The sequence below is a fragment of the Pongo abelii genome, chromosome 17 (genome assembly GCF_028885655.2).
Source record: "Pongo abelii isolate AG06213 chromosome 17, NHGRI_mPonAbe1-v2.0_pri, whole genome shotgun sequence".
In the NCBI taxonomy this organism is placed as follows: Eukaryota; Metazoa; Chordata; class Mammalia; order Primates; family Hominidae; genus Pongo; species Pongo abelii.
The window spans coordinates 91,289,045-91,302,639 of record NC_072002.2 but is presented as its reverse complement, the minus strand read 5'-3'; the positions used below and the strand labels follow the sequence as shown (position 1 = coordinate 91,302,639).

Genomic DNA, 13,595 nt, shown 5'->3' with positions numbered 1-13,595 from the left:
TACACCGAAGGCAGGTTCTGCTCTTATCTTGAGCCCTTATTGTAGTATTTGGGCTGCATGTTCTCAAAATGTACCATCTCTTTCAGCAGCTGTGCTCCAGTTGAATGCACCTGTGCAGATCCCTCTTGGAAACATGCCCCATGCCTTGGTTCTGCAATAACTTGCTCTTCTCAGCTCTATTTTTGGAGGCCTCAGGGCACTGATTTTGAATCTGGGCACCTCTGAATGGTCACTTCTGACCAACAAGCAGTCTACTTTGTCAACACCTTTTCTTCTGGGACTTGTGTTGCCTGCCTGCTGGAATTTTTCTCATCTAGTCCTGCCTTCCACACTCCCCGCATTAGAGATGAACTCTTCCTGTGGGGCTGTTTGGCTCCTGGCTGGTCCATTGGGGCTGTCCCTTAGACTCTGACCTCCCTCTGGCACTGACTTCATGAAAACACAGCCCTGTCTGAGGGGCACCTGCCCATGAAGCTGCTCTTCCTAAGCTTTGCAGTACGTGCCGCATTGTCTCCCCACTGCTAATCATATTCTCTCTGCTATGGTTGTTTAACATTTTCTTCACATTTATAAGCAATTTTACATTACAGAATCAAAAGACCTTCTTCACATTATGTCTTATTCCCACCACCAAATTTTAGGTTCTCTGAATTGTGAGTACTCCTTATGATACTCCATATGATAAATATATGTGAAATACATTTTTAGAAATATAAATATGGAATTATATGCACACACATAGATCTTTTGGGAACTGGCTCATTGGTCATACCAATTTTGGAAAATAATTAATAAAAATGGAAAGCCAATGAAAACGTCAATTCATTTGGAAGATTTCTAATGATCCTCAAAATATGAAGTTAAACTCTCATATCATAACTACATTAAATACCAGGAAGAAACCTATTTTGAGACACAGAAATGTTGAGAAGCTCTGAGAAAAAGCAGCCATTATTCTCATTTAAATTAGAAATTTGTTCCTTCACTTTTTTGTTCTGCCTCCAGATCCAGTCCTTGCCTGGGGTTTGAAAGCTTTGCATGTATTGAAGCCTTGGCCAGCACAGACAAATGTTCCTCTTCCCTTTCTAAAAATGGTCTTGGTGTTGCAGAAGTTGTTAGAATCAGAATGAAGTCACTTGTGTCAAAAAAACCCTGATGAACAGAGGTGAGAAAGGCCATAAAGAGGGGTTCTCATGCATTAATGCCTGATAAAAACTATCACAAAAGACTGCAGAAACGACAACCTTGCACAAAGGTCATCTCAACTTTACACAAAAAATAGTTCTGTTTGGGCATCTTCCCAGCAATTTCCTCTCCAACCCTAGACTGGTGTCACCCTTGTTATTCATCCTTGTAGCTAATGATAATAGTCTCAGTGTATTAGTCCATTTTCATACTGCTGATAAAGACATACCCAAGACTGGGTAATTTACAAAAGGAAGAAGTTTAATTGGACTCACAGTTCCACGTGGCTGGGGAGGCCTCACAATCATGGCTGAAGGCAAGGAGAAGCAAGTCACATCTTACATGATGGTGACAGGCAAAGAGAGCTTGTGCAGAGAAACTTCTGTTTTTAAAACCATCACATCTCATGACACCCATTCACTATCATGAGAACAGTGCAACAAAGACCTCCCCGCATAATTCAATCACCTCCCACCAGGTTCCTCTCACGAGATGTGGGGATTGTGGGAGTTACAATTCAAGATGAGACTGGGGTGGGGACACAGCCAAACCATATCACTCAGAAGCAGTTATATAGCCTCTTTCCTGTTTCCCTTAAAAACTGTCATTTTCCTTTAGTTCCCTGAATATGCACCTAGTTTACTATGGCACACATATTTCCATTGAAATGCCTTATTCCCAAATAACTGTCATTGTCTTTTAGAGACCCCATCTCTGTTTATTATTTACATTGATAAAAATTGTGTCCAGAAGTCAGACCTGAAGAAAGATCACTTGTGAAAGAAATTGGCAATTCTGGGACCTGGTGTACAGTACTCACTTAGGTCCTTAGAGCTCTCTGCTTCCATGGCCTCACCTTTTCTGTCCTGGAGAGTCTTTTCTCAGGTTAGGCCTCCCTATTTTTGGTAGAGGCTGATTAGCTTCACTTTTTGTTTTGTTATAAGGCCAACTGAGTCAAGGACCTTGCATTCCTCTTGGGCGGATGAAAGCCTTTTTTTTTTTTTTTTTTTTTCTGGAAAGCCCTTACTGTATAAGGACAAGTGTCTGTTCATCTGAGTACCCTGGTTTTTACAGAATTTATGTTCTGTTTGTGAAGAATGTCTTTTCTGGTGAATTCACTTTTGTTTCTGTGTGCCTAATTTAGTATTTTGTTTGATCTACATGCCTGGGTTAACATTTTTGTGATCACTCTTATCTTGGTTTCATTTTGGTTTGGTTCTGCGTGTCTGCAAGTGATTTGGGTCTCTTCCCATGCTGATATCTGAAAATCTTCTTAGAGAAAAAAATAAACATTCTAAATGATGGCTGCAAGATGGTTAATTAAAATCCATTTGAGCAGTCCCCAGCATCTAAAACACTCATCCAAACTCCTGACATTCTTTCATAGGATTGATAGAATTTTCTTTGCTTTGAAGAGATTAAAAAGAAATAAAATGGGAATTTCAAACATTTAGACATATCAGATTTTCTGAGTCTCCAGCCGGCTACATGGCTTTTCCTCATGCACGTTTTTTGATCAATGGCAATCATTGGGATCATTTGAACTTCCCAAGCTTGTTTTCTTCTTTGCACCAAATTAAGAGAATATAATGGTAGAGTCAACACGTAGAGGCTTCTAAATCCTCTAGCACTCTGCTTCTTTTCCTACCTACTTTGAACCTGTTGACTTTTCTGCTGATGTCGAGATAAAACTCTGTTATGGCATTCCAGGTAAGATTTAAAAAAAAATCTTAAAGGACTTTAAAATTAATGCTTTTACAAATTGCAACAGCCTCATGGCAACCGACAATCTAAACATCTTTTGGAAATGCAAATTTAGGTTTGCCTGACTAACAGTTGCTTAAGCTTATGGAATAGTTAATTCAAGTATTACTAGTCTTAAACTAGGTAAATGTTTATAGAAGTGGGGCTCTCAGATCAAACAGGTCAAAATTTTGAGCTAAGCACAATAATAAAAGGTAGCTCTCTCATGCATAAAAATTGCTTTGTTTGCCATGTGGGGGCCAGAAAAAATGACCAATGTGGTGAAACCCCGTCTCTACTAAAAATACAAAAATTAGCTGGGTGTGGTGGTGTGTGCCTGTAGTCCCAGCTACTTGGGAGGCTGAGACAGGAGAATTGCTTGAACTGGAGAGGCTGAGGTTGCAGTGGGCTGAGATCGTGCCACTGCATTCCAGCCTGGGTGACAGAGCAAGACTCCACTTCAAAAAACAAACCAAACCAAACCAAACCAAACCAACAAACAAACCCTGCCAACATGCCTCTCCACCTACATTGATTACTCTCAATTGGTAATCAGACCAGCAAACAAATTGTGGATTTATTACTAATTAAAGGCTGCTTAGAGATTTTGTTTTTTCTTATACAATTCAGCCAATCCTGGCTAAAATGTAAACTTAAAATTTAACGTCAAACCCATTTAAAGCTAAAAAAAGAAAACAAACAAAAAGGGGCAAAAGAAGTTTTTGTAAACCAACTTACTTTCCCCAAAACGTTGGTCCACAGCCTTCATTAGGATACCTATTGGGGCAAATAACCATTTGAACAAGGGAGCTATTTGAACAGGCTTATTTTTTCCAAAATATAATTTTGATCCAATAGTCTTTTATAAACTGGTGAGTCTGTGTTACTATCTCATGACCAAAATTCTAAAATGAAATTTATAAGATTGTATTTGTGTGTGGATATATGTTTAGGTCTGTTTACACATATGTACATTGAATTTTGTTATATATTGTGTCTATATTATAAAATCTGACGTAGTTAGCCAGAAATCCCTTAAATAATTTTATTCAAATTAGCAAAGATAAGTGAGCATTCATATAAAATATATAATAAAGAAGCTGTTTTTTAAATTAGTAAAATAAAGTTGTCGGCATACATTTTTGCCTGGGTTTACTGGTTAGACAGTTTTACATTTGTATCTTCAAGATGTTTCAAGGTCAGGAAATGAGAAACCCAGCCTAAAAGCAGAATAATCTTTGTTTGTGTAACTCGTTGATATATAAGCTTAATTTAATATTGTAGTTTAATAAAAACAGCTGTATCTGCTGAGTTATTAACAACATATTCTTATATTTAACTTTAAGTCTTCTGCTTACATGAACACCTAATATTCACAGGCTATAAAAATGCTTAACAGGGAAATAATTTGAAATAATGATTAGCTTTATATAATATCTCAGTTTTTATAAGTAATCTGGGTAAATTGTTAAAAATAAATTAGGTAAATATAAATGGAATAAATACTTATAGATAAAATTTGTATGTAATTTTAAATGTTAAGGTTATGTTGTGTTAAAATAATAACTTATTAAATGTCTGGGTCATTTTGAAATAAGATAAAAACTGAAATTACTGAACATAAATGTTTGTTCTTTGCTCCTAAAAATTTACAGATATATTATATATATTTGGGTCTATTAATACATGTAAAAATTATGTTATGGAAAACGATGTTTCTCAAAATTATTAACAGATTCTCATCTATAAAACACTAGTATGTGACAGACAGTTCAAAATTTCTTGCTTCCTAGATTTTCACTAAAAATCAAGATTACTAAGAGTTAAAATTCTTGTTAATATATGTAATTATGTATACAAAGTGTGCCAAAAAAGTAAGATGTGTTTTGATGAGAAAAATTTTAAAAAGACATAAAAATGTGTGTTTTTTTTTTTTTTTTTTTTTTTGAGATAGAATGTCCCTCTGTCACCCAGGCTGCAGTGCAGGGGATCTCGGCTTGCTGTAACCTCTGCCTCCCAGGTTCCAGCGATTCTTCTGCCTCAGCCTCCCTAGTAGCTGGGACTACAGGTGTACACCACCACGCCCAACTAATTTTTGTATTCTTAGTAGAGACGAGGTTTCACCATATTGGCCAGGCTGGTCTCGAACTCCTGACCTCATGATCTGCCTGCCTCAGCCTCCCAAAGTGCTGAGATTACAGGCGTGCCACCGTGCCCGGCCAAAAATGTGTTCCTTATTGAGAATTTTTTTTTTTCTAATTTGGAGGTTGTTTAAAGGTTGTTTCAAAAATTAAAATTAGAAAGAAAATAGAAACAATATAAAAAGGAATGAGTGACGGAGGGGGTTATAAGAAAGTCATAGTTATTATAAAGATATATATTTGTTAAGAAAGTTTAAAGAGAAAAAAGAATAATTTTGTCTGGAAAATAATCTTGTGTAGTAAGTGTTTGTCCTAAAGTAAAATGACTGGTTATTTTTTGAGAAAGAAGAAGACAGAACAAAGCAGAAAGCCTAAGCATCATGTCAAAGCTTTGTGCAGGTCACAAAAGGTTTGTGAAGGATGAATTGATAAAAAAAAGTTATGTCCTCAAGTTGCTATATTTAGAAGGGAATTATTTATAAATCTTTCTAAACATTGATCTTTGATATTGAAAATATAGTAATACAAAACTAAAAATTTGGCTCCCTCTATAAGAACAATAAGATTTTCTTAAAATACTGGTTTCAGTACAATTAAAAGTCAAAAGTTCTTTAGTCTAAAGAGGTTTTGATTTTTAATTCTCTGCAGCTGTGTTTCTGTTTTATAATCACTAATTTCCTTAGTTTCAGGTTAGAAATGCTGTCTTTTTCATTTAAAATTGTAATTTCATTTCTCAAGGTAGAGTTTTCCTCTTAAAACTTCTCAGATTCGTATTTCAGAAGTTCAATGTTTGCTGTATCTCATCACCTGTAATTTGCAGGTTATACAACTGTAATGGTTAATAATGAGTGTCAACTTGATTGGATTGAAGGATGCAAGGTATTGTTCCTGGGTGTGTCTGTGATGGTGTTGATGGCGTTGCCAAAGATTAGCATTTGAGTAAGTGGGCTGAGAGAGGTGGACCCACTCTCAATCTGGGTGGGCACCATCTAATCAGCTGGCAGTGTGGAATGAGGAGACTTGCTGAGTGTTCTGGCCTTCATCTTTCTCCTGTGCTGGATGCTTCCTGCCCTCAAACATGAGACTCCAAGTTCTTCAGCTTTTGGACACTTGGACTTACACCAGTGATTTGCCAGGGGCTCTCAGACCTTGGGCCACAGACTGAAGGCTGCACTATTGGCTTTTCTACTTTTGAGGTTTGGGGGCTCAGACTGGGTTCCTTGCTCCTCAGCTTGCGGATGGCCTATTGTGGGACTTTACCTAGTGATCATGTGGGTCAATTCTCCTAGTAAACTCTCTGTCCTATGTACATACATCCTATTAGTTCTGTTCCTTTAGAGAACTCTGACTAAGAGAACATCATTGCCTTCTGCTCTTCCTCTGTTTCCTCTTGAGAAGGACTGGAATGATAACTCTCTCCTTTAACTTTTTTCTCTTCTAACTCTTCTGTGATGGCCTGATGCTAAAATGTTTACATTGAAGGCCTAGAAAAGCAACTTTTTATCCAATATAACTTGAGTGTGTACTTGGCTTTTCTCATTGTGTCTGAATTGTTCCATGTAACCAGGAAACGTTCCATGCTGTTACTAAAAGCCATGCATTCTCCTGCTCAGAGTACTAGTTTTCCTCTAGAATGGGGCACACTCATAACCTTGGATGCACTCTTCCTGTGTCTGATTAAATCCAAGTAGTGTTTTCATCAGGTTCAACTTTCAGCTTATTGAAACAGGCTTCCCATATGGAAAAGCAATCACATTATGAAGGTTTCTCTCTCCCTTTTTGGAAACTGGCCTAAGAAACAAATATTTTACGTTTTAGCAAGATAATTTTCTGTGTTGTTTTTATTAGGTATTCGATTACTTAGGAACATTGAGCTTTAAAAGGCTAAGGTTTTTACATCCATGTAACCTTCTGTATTACTTTTGAAGTCTCTTATCACTCTGGCTAAATGAAGGACTATGATTTCACAGTGATTTGTGATCCTATTTTGATCAAGTGTTTTAACCTTTTTTCATCTTTGACAGGCTTCTCCAATATCAAAATTCTAAATTAAGTCTTTGTGACCTAAAATTAACTTTGAGGTTTTCCTATTGGATCCCTGGGTGGTCTCAAAGAATGTAGCTCTCATCTTATAGAGATATGAAATGATAAGGCTTATCTGGTAAATTGTGTAGAAAAATATTGTCAAATGATAAGTGATACTATGTCTTCGTTCAATTACATTTGTCATATGTTATTGATATGAATGTTTGAAATTGTGTATAATTCATATAAATCTCATATATCATCAATCATAATTCTGATTATCTTATATGCCACAAAATAACCATATTTTATTGTGAATTGCTGATGATAATGAACTGCCATCAGATTCCTAACCATGGTTACTGTAAGACTCTGTCTTCCATAGTTTTGATTTTCTCTAAAGGCATCTGCAATCAGTTTCATGGAAAAGACACCAACAAGCACTTTTAAATACAAGTCTCTAATAATTTAAAGATCAATGGGCTAAATTAAACATTTTAAATATGCTAATGAAGAAACTAATAAATTCATAAAACTGCCAATGAAAATCAAGTGGAACAAAAATGTATTATATGAGATTAAATAACTGATGAAGATTATTGTTTTTATGAATTTTATTTGATGCATTATTGGTTCTTTACTTAAATGTTTTATTTTTCAGATGTAAGAAAATGTTTTCTCTTAAGCTAATCTATAGCTAACAATAATTTGGTAAAAAATACTTTTGTTAACAAAGGTGAAAGCATTTGCTATTTCTCCCTACATCATTTCTCAAAATTCAAAAACTATTTGCATTTTTTATAACACTATAGTTATTTGCATAAGTTCTATAAAAATGTCCTCTATTTATAGCAGGATACAATTAAAAACATTGATTATATTATCAATGCTTTGACTGGAATGACATATTTGAGAATGCGCATAGAATGCCTGGCTTCAAGTTCTCCCAGTCTTAGAGTGGTGAGTAAAATTGTCAATTCTTGACAGCACCAGAAATCTTAAAACTGTAGATGAAATCTAAAGTCTGCCTCGATTTGGCTTCACCAGGTCTTAAAATCTGAGATTCCTATGTGATTAATGTGGAAAGAAAAAGTTACATTTCTAAAAAAATGCTCTAGTACACCCATTATCAGATTGTAGCTCTGTGCACTGTTTTTGAGTTCTGGTTATCTACTTATAGACTAACTTAGATCTCTGAGTTCTAGATTCCTCCAACTTCCTTCCATGGAATTACTAAAATAAGGAACTTCTGTGTCCTTAAAGCACTATAAGCTGAAACTAGATGAAGTTTTTATGAGCAAGTGCTTGATGTGTGAGCTGCACAGAAAGTTCACCAAACCACCCAAAGCCATTGCCACAGGCATCCGAACTGCAAGCCAGCACAAGAAGTTGATGCTTTCATACACTTTCCAAGATGTCAGAACAAGATTCCAAATCATAATAATAAGATACACCAGGATAAGAAGTCGATGCTTTCATACACTTTCCAAGATGTCAGAACAAGATTCCAAATCATAATAAGGTAGTCACCCCCCTTAATTTCTACTCTTTTCATTGGAAAGAATAATGGTTATCTGATTTGTTCAATTGTTTGCCTTTAAGACTGGGTTCAATGGCTCAAAACCATTAGGCAAACTGGAATTATCATATTACTATTAATTTTATTTTGTGTTTTCCCCTTTTAAACTTTGTATGTGTTACTTGTTACATTTTTATTTTTTGTAGAAGTACAACTCCTAACAGAATAATGCTGACCTAGTACTTTGAGATGATAGCAAAAGACTACAGAATAGACAAAATTGAACTAATAATGGATTCCAGGTAGACTTGTCCTGAGAGCCCTTCCCTTTAAAGATCCTTTGTTGCTTGAATGCAGCTCAAACAGCTTTGACACTGACTCTTAGCCACCACTTACTCCCAACACAAGACCAGACCAGCAACCGGGACAAGGGACATTCAAAGCCTGTCACTGATTGATCATCGGTGCTTCTGGAGAGAGATCATGATCGAAAGGAGGAAATGTGAAAGTTGCCAGAATTGAAAGAGATCACTTGTGTTGAAAAAATCCCTGACCAGTGGAGCTGGGGAAGGCCACGAAGGGAGGGTTCTCATGCATAAATGCCTGATAACAAAACTATCACCAAAGACTCTACAAAAACCACATCCTTGCTCAAAGGCCGTCCCCAAAATCGTACAAAAAATACTTCTGTGAGGACACTGGCCCAGCAGCTTCCTGTCCAATCCCAGAAAGGTTCTGTCCTTCCTATTGATCCTCACAGCCGAGGATAATTATCTCAACACATATAATCCTCCTCATTTTTCCTTTAGAAACCTTTGTCTTCCTTTACCTCCCTGAATATACATACAGCTTACTATGGCACTTGTATTTCCATTACAATGCCCTAATTTCAAGTAAATGTGGATTTTTAGAGATCCTTTGTCTATTGTTATTTAGATTGACAGTATTACATACATGCACACACAGAGACATACGCATGCATACACACACATGAATGCACACATGCACACACACAGACACACATCATGGAAACACACATGCAAAGTGTCCCATGCACACATACGTGCATGTATGCATGCACAAGCACATTAATTCAGATGACAAGATCTTTTGAAAAAAGAAGCAGCCTGTGTTGTTATAAAAAGGATTTGACTTTAAATTTAAATCCAAATCTGTACTACTTATTATAATAGATACAGAAAACTACGCCACGCACACATGAAAGGAGTTTGAACTCTGAATAAAACCCGCTATTCTTATAATGGTAACAGTTACCATTCACGGAGCCCTAACCCTGGGCTCTATTCTAGGAGCTTTAACATCCTTCAGCTGCACATATTTGAGCGCAGGACGTGGGACCGTGCCAATGGATGGTTAATGAGGGAACAAAACTGACTTGGTCTCTTCCTAATGGAGCTCATGGTAACTATGAGATGTTGCCTGGAAGGCATCACACCAGCCCTGTAATGTGCAGAGGAGGACCTGAAACTCGGGAAGAAAGGCCTTTGCTGGTGACCACACAGCTATGAGGTACTACACCAGGGATTCAAACTGAGGTCTGTTTTCCTCAAGTCCCCAGTCTTCTCATTATGCAAAACAACTTTTCAATCTGAGCAAAGGTGGAGGTGCATTAATTGCTAAGCACTAATTTTCTTGTTGTACCTCCCACACCAGTTGTGATTTCCAGCACATGTTGAGCTATGTGCTTGGTCCTGGGCGGTGCATATGTGACTGCTCCCCTTAGATCAGAGCCCCCTTTTTCTCCTCAGCACTATTAACACATCATCTGCAGAAAATTTATATGTTCCATCTGTTTTCACTTCAGATTCTTTCTCAAAATCTGTTTTCACTTTAGTTTCTTCCTCAGTTTTAATACCTTCATCCTTTTTAATGGAACCTCCAGATATCTTTCCCAGATGACTGGTCACAGTGAAACACCACTACCCATTCTCTTTTTCATCATTAAACACTCACAGGTAAAAGTGACTATTTAGATGAGGATCCTCAAACTGACTTTATCAGCTTACAAATGAGCTTAGGGGAGTCTGGGCGTGAATATAGACCAATCAAAGCAACCACAGAAACTTTGCCTGGAAAAGTAGTGACTCAGAGGAAAAGGGCCAGTTTGCACCCATTTGTTGGACACTGAAGAGCCTCTGACTCATAGAATGATCTTCACTAAGTTTTGAAGGAAATACTCTAATAATTGATTGACCGGGTCCTTCATGTTGGTATCACAGCCTCAAATAGCAACTGTAGCACAGGCTCCAGAGCCTGGCTGCCAGGATGCAGAGTACCTGTCTGCTCTGTAGAGGCTGAATGACCTGAGATAAATTACTTCCTATTGCTTTGGTTTACTCATATCTAAAAAGGGGGTCAGATTAGCTACCTTATAAGAGTTTGGGAGGAATAAATAAGTTCATCCCTGAAGACAGATCAGAGAGTGCCTGGCATCCAGTGGGATTCAATGCATGTTCTCAGGAGCAATAATTGTTCTTCTATTGTGAGGAGGTCCAGTAGAATAGTGGAGGGTAGAGGGATAGAGGGTAGAGGGAAGGAGGGTGTGCTGGGCTGATGGCATGTAACGCCCTTGCAACTCCACATCTGTGGGTCTGTGAAACGGTGTGTGAAATTCATCCATTCTCCTCATCAGTGAGTTTATTATCGTGTGTGTAATGCGGCATGGATTAACATAGACTGAAGGAAATGCAATCCTTGGCCCTCAACAACTCCCAATTTTACGTCAGCAGTTTCGGAAACACTTTAGCCAACCAATTTAGCTTATAATATTGTATCTTTCTGTATACAGGACAGGATAAGAGGAAAAATGTTAAATTATTTCCCACTGCCTTTTTTTTGCTGCCCCCATCCCCTGTAATCTGATAAGCTGATGTGTGGGATAAAATCATGCTCTCTCTGCCTGGATTTCCCATTGTCACCCCATGCGTTTGCACCAGAGTACACTACAGAGCTAATGACTTCAGCCACTGCCAACACCCCTTCATTTGTCCATTCCTTCTCCAAGGATTCTACAAAAAGGCCAAACATGCATTTTCAAATGTTTCTAACACCAAACCCAGACCACAGAGGAATAGTTTTGTAAAATTATGCACTCAATTCTTTGGCTTGAATGTAAAGGCTATCTGTCAGCTCAGTCTGGATGTATGAGTGATTTATTTAAGCCTGCAAGACGCAGGGCTTAGAGAGGAGGGTGGCTGATCAAGTACTTAGAACATTTACTAGGAAGAGTCATACTCAGGCCAGTGTGAGCACGGAATGTATTTTCTTCATGAAATGCTCATTAGTCACAGCTATAACAATAGTTACTACTTACTGAGTGCTGCTCTATGCCAAATGCTTACATTCATTATCGCACTGCATCCTTACCACAATCTAGGGAGATTGTGTTATTTTCTCAGTTTTGTAATCGATAAAAGTGAAGTTCAAAAATGTTAAATGGCTTTCCCCAAATCAAAGATCTACTGAGTGTCAGAAATGGGATAGGTGGCATGTTCAATCACTATTCAATAATTCAATCATTATTTCTGAAGGAAGAATAAACAACAGAAAGGCCAGGTCTGTATGATTTTAAGCCTTAGCTCTTAATCATTCATTTTGATTTTTTATATACTGCAAGTACTTTGAAGAAATGATGGCCAATACGTTTCCTCAAAAGAAATCTGGGTAAAGGCATGGTAAGTTCCAAACTCATCGTATTTCAAATAGTTTATGTCTACCTCTTGCAATTACAGAAAATAACCAAATTCAGGCAACGGAGACAAAATTTACTGAGATTTTATAATGTCTCTGGATTGCACTAAGTTGTCCTATTTACCAAAGTGGTTTCATTGCATCATTCCTCTTGAAGATAATCAAATATGATATTCTGTATTAATTTATGCCATGGAGCTTAAGTGGTCATTGGCCAACTAGAGATACACTTATTTTTTTTTTGGCTAAAATCTCTCTAGAATATATTCCTTACCTAGAAGTAAAAAAAGAGGACACACTTTTGAGCTGCTCACATGACCACACCATTCTGCGGGGACGTCCTTGTGTTGAGGGGAGGTCTGAAGTCCATGGAAGAAGACGCAGTGGCCACTGGAGCTCGTGTGGAGGAAGGGACCATCAGAACTCCAAGCACAGATGAACTGTTGGTGGCAGGAAAAATGGTGGGCACATTTCCAGAATGACAAATGGGAGAAGCAATCGTGACATCTCCAGGTGGGGGAAGCACAGGAAGAAGAGGTTGTTCTCTCAGGAAGTTGCCTCCTAGCCTCTGACGAGGCCTTTCCTATCACTGCTCATTCTCTTCTGTGTATGGACTGGAGACTGTGGTCACCCAGAGAATCTGGTGCACACCAGGCACATGAAGGGGTGATCCTCATCTCCTTCCGACTCACGCGTGTGTCTTGATGTTTAAACTCAAAAGGATGTTTAAACTCGGTTGTCTATGAGACAAAATGGCTAGTTTTTGGAGGGTCTGGGGCATTACATTCTGCAGATTAAGATTTTTGCCCGATATTGGCCAAGTCAAGGAAATAGATGCCAAGGCCAAGTGCTCTGAAAAACCACAAACTCCTGTTTCTGTGGGAAATGTTTGGCCTGCTGAATCAAACTCAATAAAGAACAGTAAAATCTGTTACTTAAAAAATTTTTGCTTTTGTAGCTGGTTAGTTGCCTTTCTTTGGAAAACCCTGTACAATTCCTACATGAAATGTATTCCTATTGGAAAGAGGTTTTGCCACAATGAATTTCAAACTCTATACAACACATTGGTTTATTCTACAGGAATTTCAATAAAAAAGGTTTTTCTGCCTCTTCCAAAGCTATAAGTGTTACACTGTAAAACATAAATATCTCTGAATATTTAGAGTAGATTTTAAATAAAATCATTGCACACAATGAATGTACTTTTTTCCCCCTAATTCTTAGGAACAATGCTTTTTACATCTTTTTCCCAGCTCTCATTTTAGTTCGTA

At 37.6% G+C, this 13,595-nt stretch overlaps 1 long non-coding RNA gene across 3 annotated transcripts in view; it reads left to right on the top strand.

Moving 5' to 3' along the window:
• LOC134760310 (uncharacterized) overlaps positions 1-13,595 on the top strand; it is a 130,343-nt gene that overhangs the window by 100,112 nt on the left and 16,636 nt on the right. For 2 of the 3 annotated variants that reach the window (XR_010137632.1, XR_010137631.1), the window contains exon 5: positions 7,947-8,054. This is a non-coding gene — a long non-coding RNA (uncharacterized LOC134760310). Of the gene's footprint in view, positions 1-7,946; positions 8,055-8,357; positions 8,617-13,595 lie in introns of all 3 variants that reach the window. The other variant, XR_010137633.1, reaches the window with a different exon arrangement.